At 47.5% G+C, this 23,277-nt stretch overlaps 1 protein-coding gene across 1 annotated transcript in view; it reads left to right on the top strand.

Annotated features, from left to right (window-relative positions):
* Positions 1 to 23,277, top strand: part of PDZD2 (PDZ domain containing 2) — a 329,172-nt gene continuing 305,895 nt past the window's right edge. Inside the window, exon 1 of the mRNA XM_058680001.1 lies at positions 1 to 306. The gene's annotated coding sequence lies outside the window, so the exon portion shown is untranslated. The remainder of the gene's footprint in view (positions 307 to 23,277) is intronic.

The raw sequence follows: 23,277 nt of genomic DNA, 5'->3' as shown, positions 1-23,277 counted from the left end.
CCCCAGCGCCGCGGCGCTGCGAGGAGCAGACTCCCGGCGCTGGTGCGTGCCGGCCCCGGGCAGGGCGGCGCGGCGGGGCTGCGGCTGGCGGGCCCCTTCGGAGGCGAGGGCCGAGCGCTGGGCGCCGGGATTGCGCTGGCCGAGGCTGCGGGCGCACCACGGCGCTGCAGCTCCGGGCGGGCGCGGCGGCTGCGCTGGTGCTGGTGCTGGTGGCTGGTGGCGGCGGCAGCTGCGCGGGGACCCACCGGGCGGCGTCTGGGTCCGGACGCAGGAGGAGCAGCCGAGCCCCTTGCGAGCCGCGAGCAGGTGAAGCGAGCCACCCGCCGTCTGGGATAAGGGGCTGCGGGGTTGGACGCAGGGAGGGTGGCGGAAAGCTTGGCATCCCTGAGGTGTGTGCTCCCTGGAAAGTTTAGGGACGATCTGGATTGCCGGTGAGTGGGGGCGTTGAGCTGAGGTCCCACGTTGGGTGGCCACAAACTCCAGCCAAGGACAGGAGGGCGCAGCGGAGAGCCTGGACAGAGTGGGACCGCAGGGGCATTGCTGGGGAAACTCGGGGTACCTCTACCCCCGGGGCCCCATCCGAAGTGACTTCTCCCTAAAACCCCATCTGCCTCCCACCTCTGGTTCAGGGTTGCCTCTCTCGGCTGCTGGTCGTTGCCTCCACTGGGAAGCTGCGTTACAGCTCTGGGCTGAGTCCAGCAGGGGGAGAGCTCAGTACCTCTAGCAGGAGTGGGCCAGAAGCAGCCCTGATAGGCACAGAGACCTTGATAAGGGAGTGTGAAGAGGACAGGATCTGGCCTGGCTGGCTGGTCACTGGCACTGGAGTGGCAGGCACGAGGGCATTCCAGGGCTCAGCTCTGCGCTGGGACTGGATTTGGGCATGGGAGGTCTGGGCCTGTGCCTTGCAGCCGGTTCAGCTTCTTGCCTCCCAGGGTGGAAGGTTCTTTGGATGGATGTATTCCTGGAGAGATCACCAGGAGGTGTCCAGTGGCTACCAAAAGTGATGGCTTGATTATCCCTTGGGCCCTGGGGGATTCTTCTCCAGAGAGGTGCCCCCCCCAACTTTGTGCCTGCTCTGTGTTTGACTTTAGTGGCGTGTTGTTGCTTCAGAACCTGCTTTTCTGGTCTAGGACTCCTGGGTGGGGGTCAAGGAGGTGCAGGCTAGCAGGGATGGTGTGGGAGGGCTGCTGGTGAGGGTGGAATAGACTGTCTCAGAACACACCTCTGACTGTAGGTGGTGGTTCTGGCTTCAGCAATGTCTTCTTCCGTTGCGATGGGCCAGGAACTGCTACTCCTATAAAAATCACAGAGTGGTATGTTTGTGTGTGTGTGTGTGTGTGTGTGTATAGGTGGCAGGAGGTGGGGAGGAAGAGGCAGGTGTGGGAGAAAGGGGGCAGCAGGTGCTGGGAGAGGAAGATTGAGAGCCCTGTGAAGTTTATAAATGTACATCCTTTGACAGAGTTCATACACTCCTGGAAAAATACTGAATCATACTTTAAATCTATCACTGAAATTGATTTTGCATGCACTTACGGCAGTTTACTATTTAAGGAAACTTGCGATGATTCCTCTATTCATTTCAATCATCTTATTTTTGGAGTACCTGTGGTTTGCCAGGAGGTCGGCGGGGGGGTGGGAGGAGGTAGCTAGAGTTTCCAGGGGAGGTACTTGGCTGGAAGAAGCCTCTTGCTTGCACTCAGCATTTCAGTCTGACTGAAGTGAGAGATGGTTCATGATGCAAACCAGTGCACTCGCAGCATCTGGAAAGGGATGCTGGGATGAAGAGAGCACCCAAAGAGGGGTCCAAAGGAAACATTCTGGGGGTCTACAGAAGACGAATGTCGCTTTGGACTGAGGGTCCTGAAAGACTTTGTAGAGGAGATCCTGGGCAGAAGAGGTATGAGTGGAGGGACTTATCCTGGGTTGGACAAGGCCTTAGGGGTACTGTGGGCAGGAGGCTGAGGTAGGCACTTAGAGGAACTTGCACACTAGGAGGATGTTTGGGGATTTTTTTTGAGCAAGGGGCTATTCTGGTCAAATATGCGCTTCAAGGTGATTTATTGGCTCCCTCACAGAGAGAATTGAGTTTGGGGAGATGAGAGGCAGGGAGCCTTGTAATTGGATGGGGGTGGAGCATCAAGATCAGAGCTGGCAGGCCGCAGGTGCAGCAAAGGCAGGGCACATCAGATGTGGACTTGAGGTGTGGGCACTGCTTGGATTTGGAGAGAAGAAACATAGAACATGCTCAGGTTACAGGTATGAATACCCCGTGAACGAAAATAGGGAGTCTGGGATTTCTAACATCTGATGAATTAGGAAGCTGGGGATATATTTTCAGACTCCGCTTTCTCACTTCTGTCCCATCTTACCAATCATGCAATCTACAGGTCAGCTGTTCTTATAACATCTATCCATGCGTCCCAGGACCTGTGGGAAAATTTTTAAATCCTGCTACCTCCTCACTTTTTTTCTTGCTGTTCCCTCAACACACACATACACACACACACACACACACACACACACACACACGTGTACACACATTCTCTCTCTCTCTCTGACCTGCCTTTTTTGCCTTGGTAAAGTTGCTTTGCTCAGGTGGCTGGGCCAGAGGTGTGATCTTGGTGCATCTTTCTTCTCTGGTCATCTTAATGAGCTGTTTCTTCTCCTGTAAGGTCCAGCCAAAGCCCCCTGCTCCGGGACCCTCCACCCAACAGGTCCCTGGGAGCACACTCATTATGCTGTCCTGGACCTCTTTCCCTAGGGCCCTGTCTTGTTCTTGACCAGATAAGGCTGAGTAGTCACCCATCAGCTTCCTCAGGTTAGACAAGAAGAGAGGCTGAGGGAACACCCTGGGCCCCCCACCCAGGTTGACTGCCCACACTCAGACCTGAGGGACAGGGCAAGATAACCCAGAGCTGTGGTCACTCCCTTGACTTAGGTCAAGTGGGCCCAAGGGACTCAGAAGTGGTCATGATAAGCATCCTTGATGAAAGGTAGCCCTAGGTTCCTTCTGCAGCAACCACAGGGAAAAATTCCCCCAAAAGATGAACCCACAAAATGTTGGGACCAAATCCAAAATGAGGCTGCATTTCTTAAACAGGACAGATTTGGAGAGGCAACAATTTTTTAAAAGAAGAATTCTTAATTTGAAAGACAGAGATCCCCAGATGGATACAATCAATGGCTGGGGCTGGACCAGCTGAAGCCGGGAGACTGGAGCTTCATTTGGAACCACATTGGTGAGAGGGGCCCAAATACGTGGGCCATCTTCCATTGCTTCCCCAAGTGAATTAGCAGCAAACTACACTTGGAATGGAACAACCAAGACTCAAGCCAGAAACTATGTGGGATGCCGAATCACAGGTTAGCAGCTTAACCTGGTTTGTCATAATATTAACCCTAACTCAACCATTAAAAAAAATAACCTATTTATTTGAAAGAACTACAGAGTGAAACAGAGATCTTCTGTCTGCTGGTTCATTTCCTTAAAGCCCACAGCAGCTGGTACTGGATCAGGCTGAAGCCAGGAAATAAGAATTCCACCCAGGTTTCCCAAGTGGGTGGCAGTGGCCTAAGCACTTGGGCCACTTCAACTCTTCAACTACCTTCACAGGCATCTTAGAAAGGAGTTGGATCAGAAGTGAGGCAACTAGGACTTGAGCCAATATTCATATGGGATACTGGCATCACAGGCCTCAGATGAAGCAGCTGAGCCTGAAGCTTGGTGCCCATTCAACCACTTTTAACTTCATTCTTCTTCCCACAGTACCAAGTAGAATGTTGAGGACAGAGTTGGGTTTCAGAAGAGGAAGACTAGGCAGGCAAGCTCAGGAAGGACATAAGCACACAGACAGGGAGAAGTGGAAGGGCTGATATCCCTCAAGGATGATGGGCAAAGGCCATTGACTGAGATCAGCATCCAGGAAGGATGACGCTGGAACTAGGTTGCAAGGGGAAAAGAAAGTGATTTGATTGACAAGAAAAGGGAACTAGGAGCAGACATTGGATCCCAAAGTGTGTTGGGGCTGCCGTTGTAGTGCCGTGGGTTAAACTACCACTGGCAGTGCAGGCACCCCACACTGTCACTGGTTTGAATCCTGGCTGTCGCACTTCCAAAATAGTTCACTGCTACTAACCTGGAAAAGCAGCAGAAGATGGCCCAAAAACTTGGGTCCCTGCCACCCATATGGGAGACCCAGATGGAGTTCCAAGCTCCTGGTTTTGGCTTGGTCTAGCTCCAGCTATTGTCACCATTTGGGGAGTGAACCAGAGGATTCAAGATCTCCCTATCTCTCTGAAACCTTACATGCTGCTTACAAATAAAACAGAGTGCTTTGAGGAGGTGGTAGGCTGAGGGAAGATCTGCTTAGTGGAATCCCTAAAATTCTCCCTGCCAGGCATGTTTGGTAAAGAAAAGAAAAATGAGAGAGAATGGAGGAACAAGTTAAGAGGTGTTTGGGCAGGGGTGGGAGGAGAGAGAAGCTAGAGACCACGAAGAACAAGGGTAGGGAGAGAACAAAGCTGACAGGTGCCTCTCTGCAGGGTGGGAGAGGAGCGAGGCTAGATGGAGTGCTGGAGAGAGCAAGTGGCCCTGCAGTCAAGGACATGAGAGTCTTTCCAGGAAAATGGGAGGGGGCATCTGTGTGTAGGAGCCCAGAGGACCCTGGCTGAGGTTGGGCACTTGGGGAAGGACTATAGTACTGCCACCACTGCCCAGCACCTGGCCAACCAACAGAGTTTCAGAGCTGGGGCCAGAGAAGTGAGGCTGGTGTCTAGTGGTGCAGAGTGCTTCTGTCAGGCCAGAGCCTCTGCTTGCCTGTGTGTCAGGTTGCGACATCAGCCACTCAGAGCTGCTCTTAGCAGGTGTTAGGGCTCTGAGGTGTGCCTGTGAGTCTCTTCATGGCAGTGTGCTGCTTAGCGGGTCCTTGGCAGTGGTGCGTTGAGCACTGAACGATCCTCTCACCAAAGGCAGACAGAGCTGTTTGAACGTAGAAGGCTAGCAGCCTCGATCGCAGCTTGCTTTCCACTCTGGACTGCTCATTGGCCTGCCCATCACCACCTTTACTGTCTCAGGACACCTGCCTTTTGGCTGCTGGCTTGCCTCAGAGGATACATCTGTCTTCCACTTTTCTCTGTGTCTGCAAAGATCCGTGGCCCCACTTGAAGTGGAGGAGCTTGGATGGTCTTCTGATCTTGCATAGTTTGGAAGGGGATGATGGATTCCTGCTTACTGAGGCCTGCATTGAGAAAAGCTGAGGCCTGGAGGACAGAGCTAGCCCTGTTCAACAACTGGAGTTAGCATCATAACCCACGGTCCCTTAATCTCAGGATTGTTGCTCTTCCATGGTAGCTGCGTAGGATGCAGGTGGAAGAGAAAGAATGAGAAACCTACATCCCAAGAAAAGTGTGTGGCTTAGCTGGGTACAGCTGCTGCTGGAGACATCTGCATTGCTTATTACACAGCCTGGGACGGAGTCCCGCCTCTGCTTCCTGTCCACCTTCTTGATGGAGCGTCCGGGAGGCAGCAGATGGTGACCACATACTGAGTCCCTTGCACACACATGGAACTCCTGGACAGAATTCTCTGCTCCTCTCTTTAACTCGGTCCAGCCCTGATCACTGCTGGCATTCAGGAAGTGAAGCAATGGATGGAAGCTCTTCCTTTACTTGATCACTCTGCCTTTCTAATAATAAAGTTTTTTGTTTTTTAATAATCTTGGAGCTGCACTATGGCATAGTGGACTGGGCCTTTGCCTGTGGTGCCGACATTCCATACGGGCACCAGTTTGTGTGCCTTCCACTGTGTTTTTAAAAAGATTTTATCTATTTTTTGAAAGTCAGATATACAGAGAGGAGGAAAGGCAGTGAGGAAAATATCCCATCTGCCAATTCACTCCCCAAGTGGCTGCATGGCTGGAGCTGAATCAATCCAAAGCCAGGAGCCAGGAGCTTCTTCTGGGTCTCCCACATGGGTGCAGGGTTGCGAGGCTTTGGGCCATCCTTGACTGCTTTTCCAGGCCACAGATATGGAGCTGAATGGGAAGCAGGACCGCCAGGATTAAGACTGGCACCCACATGGGATCCCAGTGTGCAAAGCAAGGACTTTAGTTACTAAGCCACTGTGCTGGGCACTGCTACTGCATTTTTTTATCTAGCTTATTGCTTGTGGCCTGGGAGGGCAATGAGCTGGGTCCTTGAATTCCTGTTGCCATATAGGAGACTTGGAGGAGGCTCCTGGCTCCTGCTTCAGGTCAGCCTAGCATGGAAGATGGACCAGTGGATGGAAGATATCTCTCTCTCTCCCCTCCTCCCTCCTTCTCTCTATTACCCTGCCTTTCAAAAAAAAAAAAAACCAATAAATAAATCATTTTAAAAACCTTATTAAAAATCTTATTTAAAAATACCCCCTTGGTTTTGTTATTGAGTTTTGGTTATACATAAAAAGATTCAGTAGATAGTCTCACTTATTAGTGAAGAAAGGACGAAAGGAGCACTTAATTTGTCTTATTAAGCACTCCAAAACACTGGTGTCAAGTTTCCAATGAAATTTGGGAGAAATGTGAATAATGTTTTGTAAGGAAATAATTTTCTGCAATTACTCTTTATTTTCCACCAGAATGGTCTATATCTAGATTGTTATTGTTTGGGCTTTTGTATAATTGTGTATAAAAATGGTCAGCCCTTTCGCAGAATTAAAAAATTTGAAGTTCTGGGGCAGGCCTGGTGGTACAGCAGGATGCTCGTATCCCATGGAGGGGTACTTGGATTGTCTGTTATTTCCCACCCGGCTTCCTGCTGATGTACCTGGGAGGCAGTGGGTGGTGGATCAGGTGCCCCGTAAGATATCAACCAGTGTTGGAGTTGCAGACGGGGTTGCTGGTTCCTGACTTTGACCTGGCTTTGCCCTGCCTGTTGTAGCAATTTAGGGAGTGAGTCAGCAGATGATATACTTCTCTTTCTCTCTCACTCCCTCTTTCTTGTCACTCTCCCTCTCAAATAAATATATCTTAAAAAATTTAAAAGCTAATTATAATATCCATATCTTATAAAAGGAAAGGAGCTGGAATTAAGCAAAGGATATAGTCCTGTGGCCACTGGGCAGGAGAATTTGAAGCCAGGGAAGTTGTCTGATTCAGTCTATGAAAGCAAGAGTTCTGCACTCTTTATTTTTTCCCCCAAATTTTCTTTCTTTAAAAAAAATTTTTTTTAATTGGAAAGTCAGATAAACAGAGAGGAGGAAAGACAGACAGGAAAATCTTTCATCTGCTGATTTCACTTTCTAAGTGACCACAACAGCAGAAGCTGAGCCGATCCAAAGCCAAGAGCCCGTAGCCTCTTCCAGGTCTCCCCTGCAGGTGCGAGGTCTTGGGCCGTCCTTGACTGATTTTCCAGGCCACAAGCAGGGAGCTGGATGGGAAGTGGGGCCTCCAGGATATGAACCAGTGCTCATATGGGGTCCTGGCACGTACAAGGTGAGGACTTTGGCCATTAGGCTACCATGCAGGGCCCAAGGTCTGCATTCTGTTTACAAATGTGTTTTAGAAAAAAGAAGAAAACAACAAATGTGTTCTGGGAAACGCTGGGAACATTTACAGTTTGCAGTCTCAATGGCTGAAGAGGCCTTCTGTGGTCTGACAAGGCAGCCGAGTGGAGAGATGACTTGTGAAGGCATTAAGTGTGCCCAGAAGACACATTGGTCTGAGTTCCTCCAGCTCCGGGAACAGGCTGGTCCTTGGCTGTGGCCTATTCTCACACGACAGTAGCATCTTCCCCACCCACTGGTCCCCAGAGGGCCAGGAATTAGAGTCCATCCTGAGAGATGCTGGCTGTTCCCTCTGCATTACCCATGTGAATAAAATCCAAGTGAACAGCGACTAGGTCACTAGTTTGTAGAAAATCAGAAATGTTAAGATTCTTAACTCTCTTGGTGATGCAACCTGATGAAACCAGACAGCATTGACCATCGAGCTGATGAAGTTATTCTTGGATTGTTTGTGGGTTATTGAGTCTTTCTGTGCCTCATCAAGCATTCTAGGACAACATGAAGAGCTTTTGGAAAAGCAGGGGACAGCCAATGAGATATGTAGTGTGCACTTGATGGGGTGAATTAATAGCCAGGAGACGGGATTTTTTTGTTGGGAGCAGCCAAAGACACTTGGATAACCACAGGGGTTTAAAAAAAAAATCCAAACTCCTAAGGATGTGCAAATCCTCGAAAGAGCATAATTCGGTGTCTTGACTGCAGGATGAGGTAACCCCAGCTCATTCCAGCTCCTCCCAGGTTGCTGTGTGACATTTTAACAGCTTCCCGAGGAGCGTTGTCTTTGGTATGTAAGTGACCCATCAGAAAATGAGATCCTGAGAGGTGTTTTAGCAGGAATGAAAATGGATTGGAGCTGAGCCACTTCTGGTCTTATTTCATCAACCTTCCGATGCTTCTGGTACTCAGCTTTGCTTGCTCTACCTTTGATCCTACCACTTGTACATAATTGTCCAAGATACAGCACACACTCACACTGCACACGCACCGTGTTCTGGCCTTAGAAGAGTGTTTGTCCTGCTTTGCTAAAAATAAAGACAGCATTCCTGCTGGGAACAGGAATGTTGTTAGTGCAGTACTTAGTGCAGTGGAAATCCCAAGTCAGGTCCCTGGCTGTGACCTGCCCACCGAGGCTGTTGGAGTTCTGCTGGAAGGATGGTGGGGAAAGAAACAGTCATTGTGGATCCTGATGTGCTCTGCAGAGGAGGGAGAGCAGGGAACCAGGCCACCTCCTGGGAGAAACCTCCCAGCAGACAGAGGAAACTGGTTGGAGGAGAGAGGGAGCCAGAGGGCTTTGTAGCTCAGGGCCTGTCTGGCTGTGGTCACTCCTATGAAGATCCAGGGGTGCCAAGTGGAAGTGTCTTTTACCAAAGGCCAAATACCTCCTGCCTCAGTACAAGACCTGGCTTATCCTGTGTACCTATCCTGGATGTTGCTGAAACTGTGGTATGCCACAGATTTCTGCTTCTGTACAGTAGAATAGCGATGGTATTCTGAGATAGCTGTGATGCCTTGGGTCCATGTCTGCAAGTATGAATATCCTGATTCTTATGTGGTTGCTGACACTCCTTAGGTTTGCATGCAGTAGATCAATTATAATCAGACTCCCTTCAAACATTTCTTTCTGTGCACTTAAGTGATTGGAGCCAAGGCTACTAAAACCAGATGTCTGTATACTCTTGCCTTTCCTGTGTATCTGTCAGCCGATGGACGCTTAGAAAATGACTGACTTGGTGACTTCGTTTTGTTTGGCTCATCCTCCTCCCTTTTTCAACACAGTGTGTTTCAGAGATTGGGTAAAAGGTTGTGCTAAATGGGTCTCCTGGTGAGGAAAATTGATGTCTCAGGCTAAAGCAGCTATGCAAATATTATTACAAACTCACTCAGCGTACACAATTGGCAGAGCCTCCTTCCACAGTTTGCTGCTGCCCAATCTCCATTCTCACCCCGCCTGGTCACCCTTATTCCCAGTATCATTAGACTCAAAGAGGAGACATCTGTCCCCAGAAAATGTGATTGGAGTGGCCTCATCAGCATGGACTCTCAGGAGAGAGCAGATAGTGAGGTGGCACCAGAATAGGGAGGCATCGGAAAGGATCATGTCAGCCCTTCTCTGGACCTGCTGCTCATCTTGAAAAACCTGAGCAGATGCGAGCCTGATTGCTTGCTTTATTGCAAACTGTTGCAGAGTGGCAGGAGAGAGCCACATCTGGCGCCTGAGCACTCGCTCAGCCTTCTGGTCCTTCACCTGGGGGTGTCCCAAGCACCATCTTTATCTCTGAAGATGAGCTACCCTTTCTCTAAACTCTTCAGGATTCAGCACAATGTCCAACACATGGATGAGAATCCATAGTGTCTAGAAGCTTACTATTGGGCAGCTACTGACTATTCTAGACACTTGGTGCATCTTCCTTCAGTAATTTTAACAACCAGTGAGGTACACACTGTTTGGACTCCTAGGGCTCGCAGGACAAACTAGCATAGACATGGTGGCTTAAGATAATAGAAACTTATTCTCTCGTGGTTTTGGAGGGAACAAGTCTGAGATCAAGGCGTTGGCAGAGCCTTGATCCCTCAGGAGGCACTGGAGGAGCATTTTTCTTCTCCTCTTCTGGCTGCAGGGAGCAGTTGGTGTTTCTCATAGCTGCTTTGTTCCCATCACCGTCTCTGTCTCTGTAATGCTCTTTTCGGTGTGTCCTTGGAGTCTGCCTCTCATTCTGCTTACACCTATTTTGTGTGTCTTTATAGGATTATTTAGCTTTAGAGACACCTGTATAATCTAGGATGATCCCATCTTGAGGCCATTAATTTAATTCCAGCGGTAAAGATCATTTGCCAAGGAAGGTCATGTTCACGGGTTCTGGAATATGCACCTGTCTTTTTGGAAAAAGCCACCATTTCCCCTGCTACATCCGTTTTGCAAATGACATCCCCCTTTTGCGAAATGACAGTGCAAGAAAGCAGCTAGGAGCTGGTACAACTGGCTTTTAATATAGCAGCCTGGCTCAAGAGCTTGTGGTCTTGACTACAGCTCTCTGGTTTATAGTAGCAGCAGATGGCAGGATGGGCCAAAAGATGCTGATAACAAAAATTAGCCAAGATTCCTCCTAATGTATTGTGAGTAACTAATATCCACTCTTTTATGCCCTTGCCCAGGACATGACCTTGGTCCTATGCTCCCTCTCTAGGAAGATGGTAATTGTCTCAGTGCTCTTCCACCACCCGCATGCAGTGGTCCTCCATGTCTGTCTCTAGCTTCGATCTCTCCACTTGATCTGCAAACTCTCTGCTTACTTACCATCACCACATGAGTGTGTTGCAGGTGTGTCAAACCTACTGTGTCCAAGATTAAATTCTTTGTGTTTTTCCTTAAAGATAGTTCTTCCCTTCTCTTCCTTCCACCATCCCCACACCTAGAATTCTACATTCATCTTTCTTTTTGCCTCGCATCCCACATCCACATCCCTGCGGAAGTTCTCTTGGCTCTTCCTCTAACATCTACCTGCTTTCTTCACTTGTGAGACTATCAACCCAATTCAAGCCTTATTGTTGGCTCCTTGCTGTGGTTGTCTTCTACCTGGACCACCTGAGGACACCCCTGACACTTGAAGAAAGTGCTAGTTCTGCTTAAGATGTTTGTAAAAGAGCAGTTCCAGATAGTTCTGGTACAGTAGTTCAGTCAAACAAGGAGGAAAGTATGAAGATTGTCCATATACCCCACACCCATACATATTATCGTCCCTATTATCAAAATCCCTCACCAGAGTGGCATTATTTGTCACAGCTGATGAACCTGACACAATATCATCACCCAAAGTCCATGGTTTGTTAGGTTTGTTCTTGGCATTGCACATTCTGTAGGTTTGGACAAATGTGTAATGACATGTATCCATCATTGTTGTACCATACAGATCAATTTCACTGCCCTAAAATCCTTTGTGCTCTACCATTGATTCCCTTCCCACCACTCTCCAACTTAGACATGGGGAATTCTCATCACTGAAATACCGCCAGGACTCTCGGCCTGGTTCACCTCCCCCATGACTTCCTCTCGGACTGCTCACTGTCCTGCACTCTTCCCATTTTATGTGATATGTTTCCATCCCTTGTCTGGCTGCATCCCGTGATTAAAAACTTTCTACATAAATTCACAAATGTCATCTCCATGAACGTGTAATCTAAAAGGGCTGTCCCAATGCTCCGTTGCATGATTTCTCTGGGAAATAAAATCTGACTTATTTATTTGTTATGTGTCTCACCTGGTGACATGTCAACTCCATTAACACAAAGACCCCACCTTGCTTGGGTCTCAGGTGCTCGCAGGTACCTGCCATGCTGTAGGCACTCAATGGGTGTCTGTTGAACAGACTGAGCTCTTCCAGCGTTTTAATTGCCAGTTATCCTTATTTTAATTGAATGTGTATTAAGAATTGGTCTAAGAGTTTGAACCCAGATCTGTTTTCTGATCTTGTGTTCTCTTAATACACAATCTCTGAAAATCAGAAGATGCCTAATCTCCTGACGTCCTGTGGAATACTGAGTTTTCTAAATCGTGCTAGTGCTCATGAACTTGGACACAGACGGTTCACACACAGGGAAGAAATGTACTCATTCAGATTCCCATTGCACAGCTTCTCAAAGTCTTAAATGTGCAAAGCTAAGAAATTCATCTTTTTCTCTCTGCTTTGGGACTTTGAAACTCAGGAGTTTCTGATCTATCTTGAGACTTGGTGGCCTAACCCCTCCCTTGGGCCCCTAAAGGGGTGACCGGGAGATGACCAGATTGAGTCCCTTCATTTATTTGTGTTCATAACGAGCCCTGAGATCTGGTTTCCCCGGCTTCCCTGACACTTGGATGCTTTCGTAAGGTTTGTTTTTTTCTGCCTCCATCTCTCTTCACAATTGACAGAACTGCAGGGCGGGAACATGAATCCTCTTTTTAGACTGGTTGATGGTGAGATATTCTCCCTTGGATCTTGCTAAAAGACTGACCCATTACCCTGACACTGCTTTGAGAAACCCAAGGCCAAGTCCTTGCTGGGTAGGGAGCTCAGAGCTTGCACACTGGGCAGGAGGAAGAGAAAAGAGGTTTTTTTTTCCCCCTTCCCCATGATTGTACCTCCTTTTAAGAATAGCTCTGCCTTGAGAGTTCCATCAATAAACAAACATCACACCCAAAACTACTCTTTTGGGCAAAGAGTAATTAGGATGATGTGTGGGATTGTTATGCATGGACGAGGCTATCGTGGCTGACTAGTGTGTCTGGCAAATACAGCTGCTTTTCCCTGCAGGAATGAAGAGCTCCGGCCACTTGCTATGTCCTGCACTTCACCTCTGCTGTCGTGACTGGGTTTGCTATGGTAACCGGAACTTTGCCCGAGGGTTGAGCATGTAAAGTGTCACTCATTAGTAGTACTCTTTATTTTTAGCCTAAACCAAAAAGGAGCTGCTTCTTGTTCCTGCTAACAGGCAGGTGAGTAGTCATCATGGAGCCCAGGATGAATTTTATGTGCTGTTCTCATGTGGGATATCACCACCCACTGCAGTTCTCATTTGTGGGAGTGAGATGAGCTGTCGGATCCATTGGTTAAAATCAGGGCAGAAGCTGCACACTAGGATACTTGGAGATACTATTTTTTAATAACTTTCTCAACTGCTGTTCCTCATCTTCATCTTGACTCAGCATGGCAGCCCTGGTAATAATGGCAGTCCTGCAGATAAGAGATGAGTAGCTGCCCCCAAAGCCATTGACGGCTTAGCAAACATTTGAAGGAGATAGTATTTTCCTCTCGGCATGACACTCGGCTCTCTCCTAGAGCATATACTTGGTCCTCAATGCTCCAACTTTTTCCTCTTTCACTCAACTAATATTCATTTGATACATACCACATAGAGAACTATATACATATATTTTATTCTATGGGGAATGAACAGAAAGAACATTCAGATTGCCCTGAAGGATCAGTTGTACACAAAATCTGAAGTGTCCTCTGGGACTGGGAGAAGAAAATGTGGAAAAGAATACAGAGGACCTCCTGAACTTCGCCTTTGTTGGGGACCTGGACTGGCTAAGGTCCCCCTTGGCATATTCGCAGATGAATCTATATCTAGGACTCGGTGAATCTGGGGCTAGGGTTTATCGTGATCCATCACCTCTGAGTTTGGTGGTGGGTGGGAGCTGCAGCTCAGACTGAGGCCAGAATTATCTCCTGAGTTGGTACCAGTAGTGGCTCAGAAACACAAGACTGGAAGTCTTCTAAATGATTTGACGCCATGACTGCAATACCCAGTGCAGGGTCTGGACCAAAATAGACCGTTCGTGAAGGTTGGCTATTGATTTAGGTTTATTTTATTTGTTAGATAGAGGGAAAGTAAATAAGAGAAAGATATTCCATCCGCTGACTCACTCCCCAAATGTTTACAATGGCTAAGGCTAGTCTAGCCCAAAGCCAGGAGCCTGGAACTCCTTCCAGCTTCTTATGTGGGTAGCAGGGGACCGAGTACTTGGGCTGTCTTCTGCTGCCTTCTCCAGTGCATGAGCAGGGAGCTGGATTGGAAGTGGAGCAACTAAGACTTGCACTAGCACTCATAAGGGTTGCTGGTGTCACAGGTGGTGGCTTGACTCCATGCACTACGACATGAGCTTCCGTGGTTTTTTAAACTAATGAAATCAGGATCAGACTGGCCAGGCTGAGTGGGAGAGAACCTGGACTGTGTCTGGGCTAATCCAGGCAGGTGCCCATATTCTTAAATGGTCCTGTCCTCCTGACATATACAATGAGGAGCAAGGAGATCTGAGTCAGTCCTGGGTATGCCTGAGGATGTTTGGGAAGGTGGAAGTTGTGGTCCAATGGCTGTTTTCCCACCCAAGGAAAAGGCTTCCCCATTTTACACACTGTCATTTTACATGCTCGCCTGTACTACCAGAGAACTGTATCTTTGTGCTGTCCTAGTTATTCCTGCTCGAAGCAAATAGATATTTGAGACCCACCCTGTGTGAGACAGATCCTTGGATTCTCAGGTGTAAGATAGACATTCAGTTTGTCTTAAGGTGAGTCTAAAAGAATGTGACCTACCAGAGAACTAGCCCCACTCCCTGTGTGTTATGAACTGCTTTTTTTTTCTTTAATTATCTATTTGAAAGGGAATAAAGGCAATATGCTGGCAAGTACCAGCACTTGATACTTGCAAGTCTAGTCTCTTTCTGAGATTACTATCTTTCATGTCAGGCATTCTCCCAGTCTTAAATACATCCGCAAGCCAAAAACTCCCACCAATGCTGCTTCCCTATATATTTGCCTGTGTAACATCTCTGCTGAATCTCTAATGGTTGTCTCAAATTTCTACAACTAAAACCAAGATCCTGATATGCAACCTCACCCTTTCAAGATGTTTCGTCTCAGGATGACTCTTTAAAATGCATCTAGAGACTAACCATTGCTCATCACATCACTCCATGCCATCCTCATCTTTCACCAGGACTGTTTTAGGAATCTTCGAGTTGCTCTTGCTCCCCTTTCCACTCAAAGCATCTCATTTCAACATCTATTCTCAGCAGAACAGCCATAATGACTTTGATAAAATGCAAATAATTTCTTGTCACTTCTCAATACAATCCCAAGAATTTGTTCGTTCTCTCTCTCTCTTTCTCTCTCATTTTGTAAAGATTTATTTATTTTTATTGGAAAGGCAGATCAGATTTACAAAGAGCAGGAGAGGGAAAAAGATCTTCCATCTGCTGGTTCACTCCCCAAATGGCCACACTGGCTGGAGCTGTGCTGATCCAAAGCCAGGAGCCAGGAGCTGCTTCTGGGAATCCCATGTGGGTGCAGGGTCCCAAGGCTTTGGGCCGTCTTCTGCTTTTGCAGGTTATAAACAGGGAGCTGGATGGGAAGTGGAGTAGCTAACATGAACATGCCTATACAACATGTCAGCACTTGCAAGATGAGGATTTTGCCACTGAACTATTGTGCTGGACCTAGAGGATGCACTCTTAAGAGCCAAACTCATTATGTAACCTACTTGATTCTTTCTGGTCCCTCTACCTGGAGTGTTCTTCCAGTGTGTAAATGAGTTCTCCTTCACTTCTTTCCTGACTTGATTCAAATGCTATATTGGATGAAGTCTTCTGTGTCACCCTACTATAGCCCGAGACTTCTCATCTCCTTTCTCAGCTTGATTTTCTCATTAGCACATTGTCAGTTTTTAAGCATATTTTACCACTGAATTTGCTTTTTTGCTCACTCCTCTCCAGTGTACAATGTACAGCATATGGGGTAAGGTTTTGGAGCTGGAGTTCATTTGGTTCACTCTTGCATCATCGCCAACATATAGCACAATGCTTGGCTTATTGCAGGGCTCAGAAAATGTTGGTTGGGAGAATGGATTAGAGTTCTTGGTATTTTTAAAGTATTGATGCCCCAGGGCCTGGAATTTAATTGGCATGAGACCCAGCTCAAACACTGGTAGTTCTAAAGGTTCCCCAGGTGACTCTAATGTGAAGCCAGGCCCTGAACTCTAGGTTATTTTTTTTCTTTTTTGGGTTTTTACCTCTTTAGCCTATGTCACAGAGTTCTCAGAAAATCCATTAGTCTCCAACTGAAATTGCTGCGGATGGGTTTAATGACATGTGTGATGTGTGTGGTAGCATATTAGGGGTTTTGATTGGAACATCTTGTTGGGGGAATGTGGTGGACATTCATCTCAGTATGACCTTGGCTAAACTGGGATGTGGAGATACAGTTCCCATGTTGCTGAGGGAAGTGTGTTTTTTGTTAATGTCCCAGTTGAAGGTCACTTTCCAAAGCTGAGAGGATTTTCATCTGACTAAGGATCAGTTCTGCTTATCTGAATGAACTATACATATTTCTTCCATAGTGCCTCTCAGAGGGTCCACTGTTTAAATTCTGTTCAGCTTTTAAGGCCCAGGTGTAGCCTTTTTTGTTAATTCTTATTATTTCTTGGTGAACTCTCCCAGAACCCGTCACTGATGTAATTGCTGTGTACCCAGCATGCTTTGCTCTGGTTGGCAAACAATTTGGTGATGGTGCCTTCTTATTTGTTGAATCCCCTCCCAGACTAGACTATAATCCCTTGGAGGACGCCTGGTCATTGCTTGCACCTCTCTATGTCCCTGGCAGCAAGCAGCAAGTGAATGTTGATGGACTAGTGAAACTGTCCTTGTGGAATGTATTGGCAGCCTCTGAGGAGCATTGCCCAGGGGAAGGGAGTCACGCTCAGCGTAATGAGGGATTATGCCCTCCATAAACACCTGTGCATTTCTCACTCTAGTTTATTGCTGATCTGTATCGTTCTTGCTTTATAGCTTTAAAAAAATAACTGAATACATAGTTTATAAGATTTATTAAATTCCTATGATTGCAGGACCCTGTTTGAAAATGATGTTCTCAAGAAAGCTCAGCTGCAGTTACACTGACCTTTCAAAATCAGATTAAAAAATTTAACTGACTACTGCTGAGAGTATGTCCAAGATGGGGCACATGGGCCACTTGGTAGGCCCCATTTCTATCTGAAGTAGTGGCTGTTCTGTTAGCGTCTCATTATTGAGTTAACATCCTTTGTGTACACAGCCTGGGAGCCTGATGCATGGGAATAGGAACAAGGTTTAGAAACAGTGTTCTTAACACTTCTGTGGCCTTTTGAAGCCCTGGGTTGTAGAAAGGTGATGTCATGGTGAGACGGGAAATGTTATAAAGCTGTAAAATGTCATAAACCGATTTCCATCTGCTTGTAAGTGCGCAAGACATGGCAAAGAAAAGCACATTGTGCTTTTACCAGCAGGGCTAGGGTTACTAGAGCAGTCTACCACACAAAAGCTGTTGACATAGTGTAACTGGACTTTTTGAGAAGGTGTTGAGTGGGCCCTGGTGATATCTTTGTGGGTAAGATGGGCTCCTGTGGACTTTACAGTAGCAGTGCATGGAGACTTGCAGCTGGCTGGCTACATCCATGCCTGTAGAACAAGCTGCGTGGGTTAGTGCCCGTTCACAAAGAGGGTTCCAGAGAGTGAGTCACACACAGTTCTGCCATTGGCTTTGTCCTGATCTTATTCCACAATCCTATCAACCACCGGAATAAAGATGAGACGTGTATAACACATTTGCTCATGACCCAGATCTGGGAGGCACAGAGACCTCATTTCACACCAGAATCTGAATCTAAATGGACTTTCCAGGGTAGGCCACATCTTGTGGAAGTCAGCCAAGGGGCTCAAGGGAAGCTCCTGCAATCCCTGCGTGTTGTGTGGGATGGTCTACAAGCTCCTTCTCACAGCAGCCCCTGTGGTGGGAGAGGGAGGCTTAGTGCTCAGTGCCCAGCCATCACATTGTGATGTGACTCTGGAATATCGGGAGTTCCCAGCAGAGGGCTCTGCCCTGGGCCCACACCTCTAGACAATTGTGTGCCACTTCTAAGGGCTCCAGCATGGTAGAGCTAGTGGGGGCAGATTTGCCTTCTAGTCTTTTGTTTCCAGTCTCCCATCTGAGTCGCAGGGGTCCAAGCATTCCTGTCATTTACCACAGTTCTCTGAAGTGCATTAGCAGGGAGCTGGGTGGGGAGTGGAGCAGCCAAAACTCAAAGCAGCACTCTTATGGGATGGCAGCACTACAGGAATCCATTGCATGCCCCAACACGTACTGACCCTTGGTTTCTTTTAGCACTCCTTGCTCCCAGATCTCTGCACTGAATCACTTCAGCCACCTGCAGAATCTGGTGTTCTGACTGCTAAGCATTTCAATGAAAGAAAAGAAGCACTTTGCCATTTGAATGGATGCAATTGCAGAATCCTACTTTCTTAGACTCAGGACCTGGGCTGGCAGATGGGTGGATGGTCCCTCTCCAGGACCCCAGTCTCCTTCCCCCAGATATATTGCAACTCTTCCCTTCAAACTACTAGCCTCTGCCTCCTTGTGTTTGCCTGCAAAGGACCCTAATGTCATCTTTATAGAGTCATTGGGAGCACCCTTGGTCCACTCTTGGTCCTTTCTGCCTCGGGGAAAATGTTCCTCCTTTCTGCAGAGATCTTCCCCATCTCGAACAATGTCTTGTCCCTTTTTTCACTTTTAACCTTTTGTGTGCATAGTGGGTCTTCCTCACCATGTTCTACACACCCACCTTAAGATTCCTCCCTTTTTAAAAAATAAAAATAATTTTAAAACCTTGTTATTATATTTGGAAGACAGAGTGACAGAGAAGGAGATTTTTCATTTGCTGGTGTATTTCCCAAATACCTGGAACAGCCTGAGTGGCCAGGTTGAAGCTAAGAGCCAGAAACTCAGTCAAGGTCTCCTGTGTGGCTGGCAGGGATGTAAGCCCTGGAGCCATCAGCTGTTGCCTCTCGGAGTGTTCGTTAGCAGGAAGGAAGCTTGATCAAACACAGAGCAGGGATTTGAGCTTGGGCATTCTGATTTGAGATGTGGGTGTCCCAAGTAGACTCTTGGCTGCTGCACCAAATGCTCACCCGTGTGCTACCTTTTGAAGTAATGCTTAGTCTAATCTTCTCCATGCTTCTCCCTGGTACCCTTTATTTTTTCCACAATATTCGCTTCTATTAAAAAAAAACCAAAAAATGATTGTTGGAGAGATAGAAAGAAGGAAACAGAAGGAAATGTCATGTGCTGATTCACCCCCTAAAGGCCGCCAGTAGGTGGGCTGGGCTGGGCTGGTACCAGGCTGAAACCAGGAGCCAGAAATTCCATCCGGGTCTCCCATGTAGATGGCAGGGACGCAGCATCTTGAGCTATCACCTGTGCTTCCCAAGGTGTGCATTATTTGGAAGCTGGAATTGGGAGTTGGAGCCAGGAATCGAACCCAGGCATCCTGATATGGGATAAAGGCATCTTTTTTTTTTTTAAAGATTTATTCATTTTATTACAGCCAGATATACACAGAGGAGGAGAGACAGAGAGGAAGATCTTCCGTCTGATGATTCACTCCCCAAGTGAGCCACAACGGGCCGATGCGCGCCGATCCAAAGCCGGGAACCTGGAACCTCTTCCGGGTCTCCCACACGGGTGCAGTGTCCCAAAGCATTGGGCCGTCCTCAACTGCTTTCCCAGGCCACAAGCAGGGAGCTGGATGGGAAGTGGAGCTGCCGGGATTAGAACCGGCGCCCATATGGGATCCCGGGGCTTTCAAGGCGAGGACTTTAGCCGCTAGACCACGCCGCCGGGCCCGGGATAAAGGCATCTTAACACATGTCTTAACCTAGACCAACCACCTGCCACAGTCTAATTTTTCTGACTGTTCTTTGTACCTTTGTCTTGTAGACATGGAAGGTCTCATTTCTACCTAGGGTAGTGAGGGCCACATGTTTTGATCACTCCTAAATTTGTTCCTTTTGTCCCAACCTCCTTCACAGCTCTAGACTGACGTGTTCGGTATCTACCTAGCATGCGCATCTGGGTGATCAGCTGGTCCAAACAGCTGTAACCTTCTCCATGAACCTGCTCCTTCATTGTTCCCTACTCAGCCAGCCCCTAAATGAGAAATTCCAACACATCCCTCACCCTCAGCTCTTAATGGCTCTCTGTTCTTGCCTCTGTGAGTTTTACAACTGCAACCCGTTTTTGACTCAATAAAGTATTTTTTAAAGTATATTTTATTTATTTATTTGAAAGACAGTTACAGAGCAAGAGAGAGAAGGCGAAATCTACTGGTTCACTCTCCAAATGGCTGCAATGGTTAGGGCGGGGCCAGGCCAAAGCCAGGAGCCAAGAGCTGCCTCTGGGTCTCCCATTTGGATACAGGGACCCAAACACTTGGGCCATATTCTGCTGCTTTTCAGAGGCCATTAGCAGGGAATTGGATTGGAAGTGGGGCAGCCAGGAGGGACATGACCCAACTGGGATACTGTCACCACAGGTGGCATCTTTACCCGCTATGCCTGATGTTAGCCCTAGGAGCTTCTTTTTACAGCAGGCAAACAGAAGGCAGAAGACTGATGCTGGAAGATCAGGCTGGGTGGTTTCTATCTACCAACCCTGAGATTTCATTCAGCAGCTCATGAGCTCCTCATGGGTATTTTGTCCACATAATTGATTGAATTCAGTTTCCTAATGGACTGTTAGGCCCATTTCACAGATGAAGCACTAGAAGCTAAGGAGGTCAAGTCATTCCCATAAGGTGAACAGTCAGTGGGTAAGCAGATTTCCAAAGGAGAAAGGTGGTCCCCAAATGCACTGCCTAGAGACCTCAATTCAACAGCATGCAGTCTGCTGAATATCCTCTTTGGTACCCTTAAGCCTTTGAGGATACCAGAGAGAAGCAATTCTTTGATGCAGAACTTAAATCTACTTGGAGCCTTAGTTCTCCTCCAATATGTTCCCACATGTCTTGGCATTTTATACCCTCCCCCTCCACTGAGACAGACGCATTATTATAGCACGTAGTTCTAATAGCCAAATGCAGTATTTTTCCTAGGTCACCACCTCCAGCTTGCAAGGAACAGATGAGGAAGAAGTAACTCTCCCATTTACTAGCAAGGGCTTTTAATTAAATGCAGTCCTCGCTTCAGAGATTCTAGGCTGTTGCAAAAAATAGCAGCCTGTTGTGTGACAGACGCTGAGCGGGGTCCATCCTGGGTTTTCTGTTACACGCTGGTGAGGAAGGGAGGTGTTTCATCTCATAGATGACTTGGCTTGCGGTCTAGAAAGAATATAAGCACATAATTGCCTCACTTTTAGTTTTTGCCTCTAAGAGCTTGCCCAGGTAGGAACCAGAGGTCTGATTCAAACAGCAGATAAGCATCAAAATGGGGAGGTAGTTGGCTCAGGACTGTAACCGTATGGAGACAGAGCCCCAGGAAACTGCTGAGCCAAGAACTGACATCCTCAGTGTAGAGACTCAACTTGCAGATAACTCCGAGTGGTTCTTTTTATAACCGATCTCAGAGCTCTAAGAAGAACTTTCCTTTTACGGGTTCCAAAGGTGTATCATTTCTTTCTCCAGCTCTCACCTGATCTGAACCGTACTGTTCAGTTATTCACAGAGCTTGTGGGCCTGAGGGTAGGCAAGGCTGGAGTAATTAAAATCCCATGATGATTCCCAAGGCTGGAATGGCATAGAAATAACCAGCATCCCCGCCAGTCCCTTTTGTCTCTCTCCTGCTCTGGGACTCCAGAAAAGAAACTTCCCTCTGGAGACCCTCAGTGGTTCACATGGAGAAGGAAGCCATTGCACTTAGTAAGTTCTGGCTTTTTGTTTCCACAGAACAAAATCTCCTGAATCCCTGCAGTTCAACACTGCATCTCTTAGTCCTTGTGACAAAGTACAATGAGTTGTGTTGCTTATCAACAATGGAAATTTATTCCGTATAGCTCTGCTCAAATCCTATTTGAATGACAGAGAGAAAAAGAGTGATCTTCCATTCACTGGTTCATTCCATGAGGGCCACCACAGCCAGGGCTGAGCCCGGCTAAAACCTGCAGCTAGGAACTCAATAGAGTCTTCGCCACATCCCAGAGGACTGTTTTCTTAGCTAGAAGCCAGCTTGGAGAGCAGGGCGAGGCCCTGTGCCCAGGCCCTCTGAGATGTAAGCCTCCCCAGCGCTGTGTGAATGGCAGCTGCCCTGTATTGCCCATTGACGTCCAAGCTCAAGGTGCCAACAGGTGCAGTGTCTGGTGAGAGCTCTGCCTGTGGGTCTGAGATGACACTTTGGACTTGGTCCTTCAGTGATGGGTGGGCCAATTCAGCGCTCTAGGCTCCCCTTGGCAACGGGGGGCTCTCCTTAGTGACCCACTCGCCACTCTCTACCACCCAAGACTCCACCTCCTAAGGCTATCCCATCGGGGGTGGGTCAGGATTTCACACATGGAATCTCGAGAGCACCTCTCTGTCTTCTACTTCAGAAGGCTCTAAAGATGCTGTCATACCTGCAGTGTCCCACATGTCATCTTCTATCCTTTATGAATAAATCCCCCAAGATTAAGCTACCCATGGGGGGAAAAAAGCACCTTGCTTGTGTTAGGAACAGTCTTTGTGACTATTAAAAGATTTACAAGGCATGGAAAATGGAGTTTTTCTCCCATTAACAATACTGCCCACCTCACGCCCCCCACCACCCGCCTCTGTCTTTAGAGATCCTGTATTCTGATTTATCATTTACTAAACTTGTTGAGACCCAGAGAGGTGAGGCAGCTTTCTAAGGGTCATACAGGAAAGATTCTCCTGTAGGACACTTCCTGCCTGCCCCACATGTCAAGATCCAGGTACTTGGCATTCGGTGTTTAAAAAGAAAATTATAGCTTAATTTCCAACAGAGCTATTTTTAAACTGGGGACTGTTTCATCTTGGATTTTTTTTTTAAGGAAAAAAATAAACAAGTGCATTAGATTTGTCCTTTTAAGCTGGTTTCAGATGTGTGCCTGCCCCACGCTGTTGAAGTTGGCAGGCTCACATCTTGCAGACAGACTGTTCTAGTCTACTCGGTTAGTTGTTATCCCAAATGCAAATCTGACTCACGGGTGAGATCATGAGAAATCTGGACGATTTTTCTTGATGACTTTTTCTTTCCTATTCCAATTTTCTTCTGCGGTACTTGGCTCTGTACGACACCCAAGCCAGGCAATAGAACTTTGGAAGGGCTGTGCCTAGGATGGCCTCCGTTATCGCATGAATCATAAGACAGCTGGACAGGCCGTGAACTGTTTGTGGCTTTGGTGAGGAAACTTAGAGATGTTTGTGCATGCATTGTGTGTGTGTGTGTGTGTGTGAGAGAG

This window comes from Ochotona princeps, chromosome 23 (assembly GCF_030435755.1).
Source record: "Ochotona princeps isolate mOchPri1 chromosome 23, mOchPri1.hap1, whole genome shotgun sequence".
Classification (NCBI taxonomy): domain Eukaryota; kingdom Metazoa; phylum Chordata; class Mammalia; order Lagomorpha; family Ochotonidae; genus Ochotona; species Ochotona princeps.
Note: the sequence above shows the minus strand (reverse complement) of the source record. Positions and strands in the feature narration are given on the sequence as shown.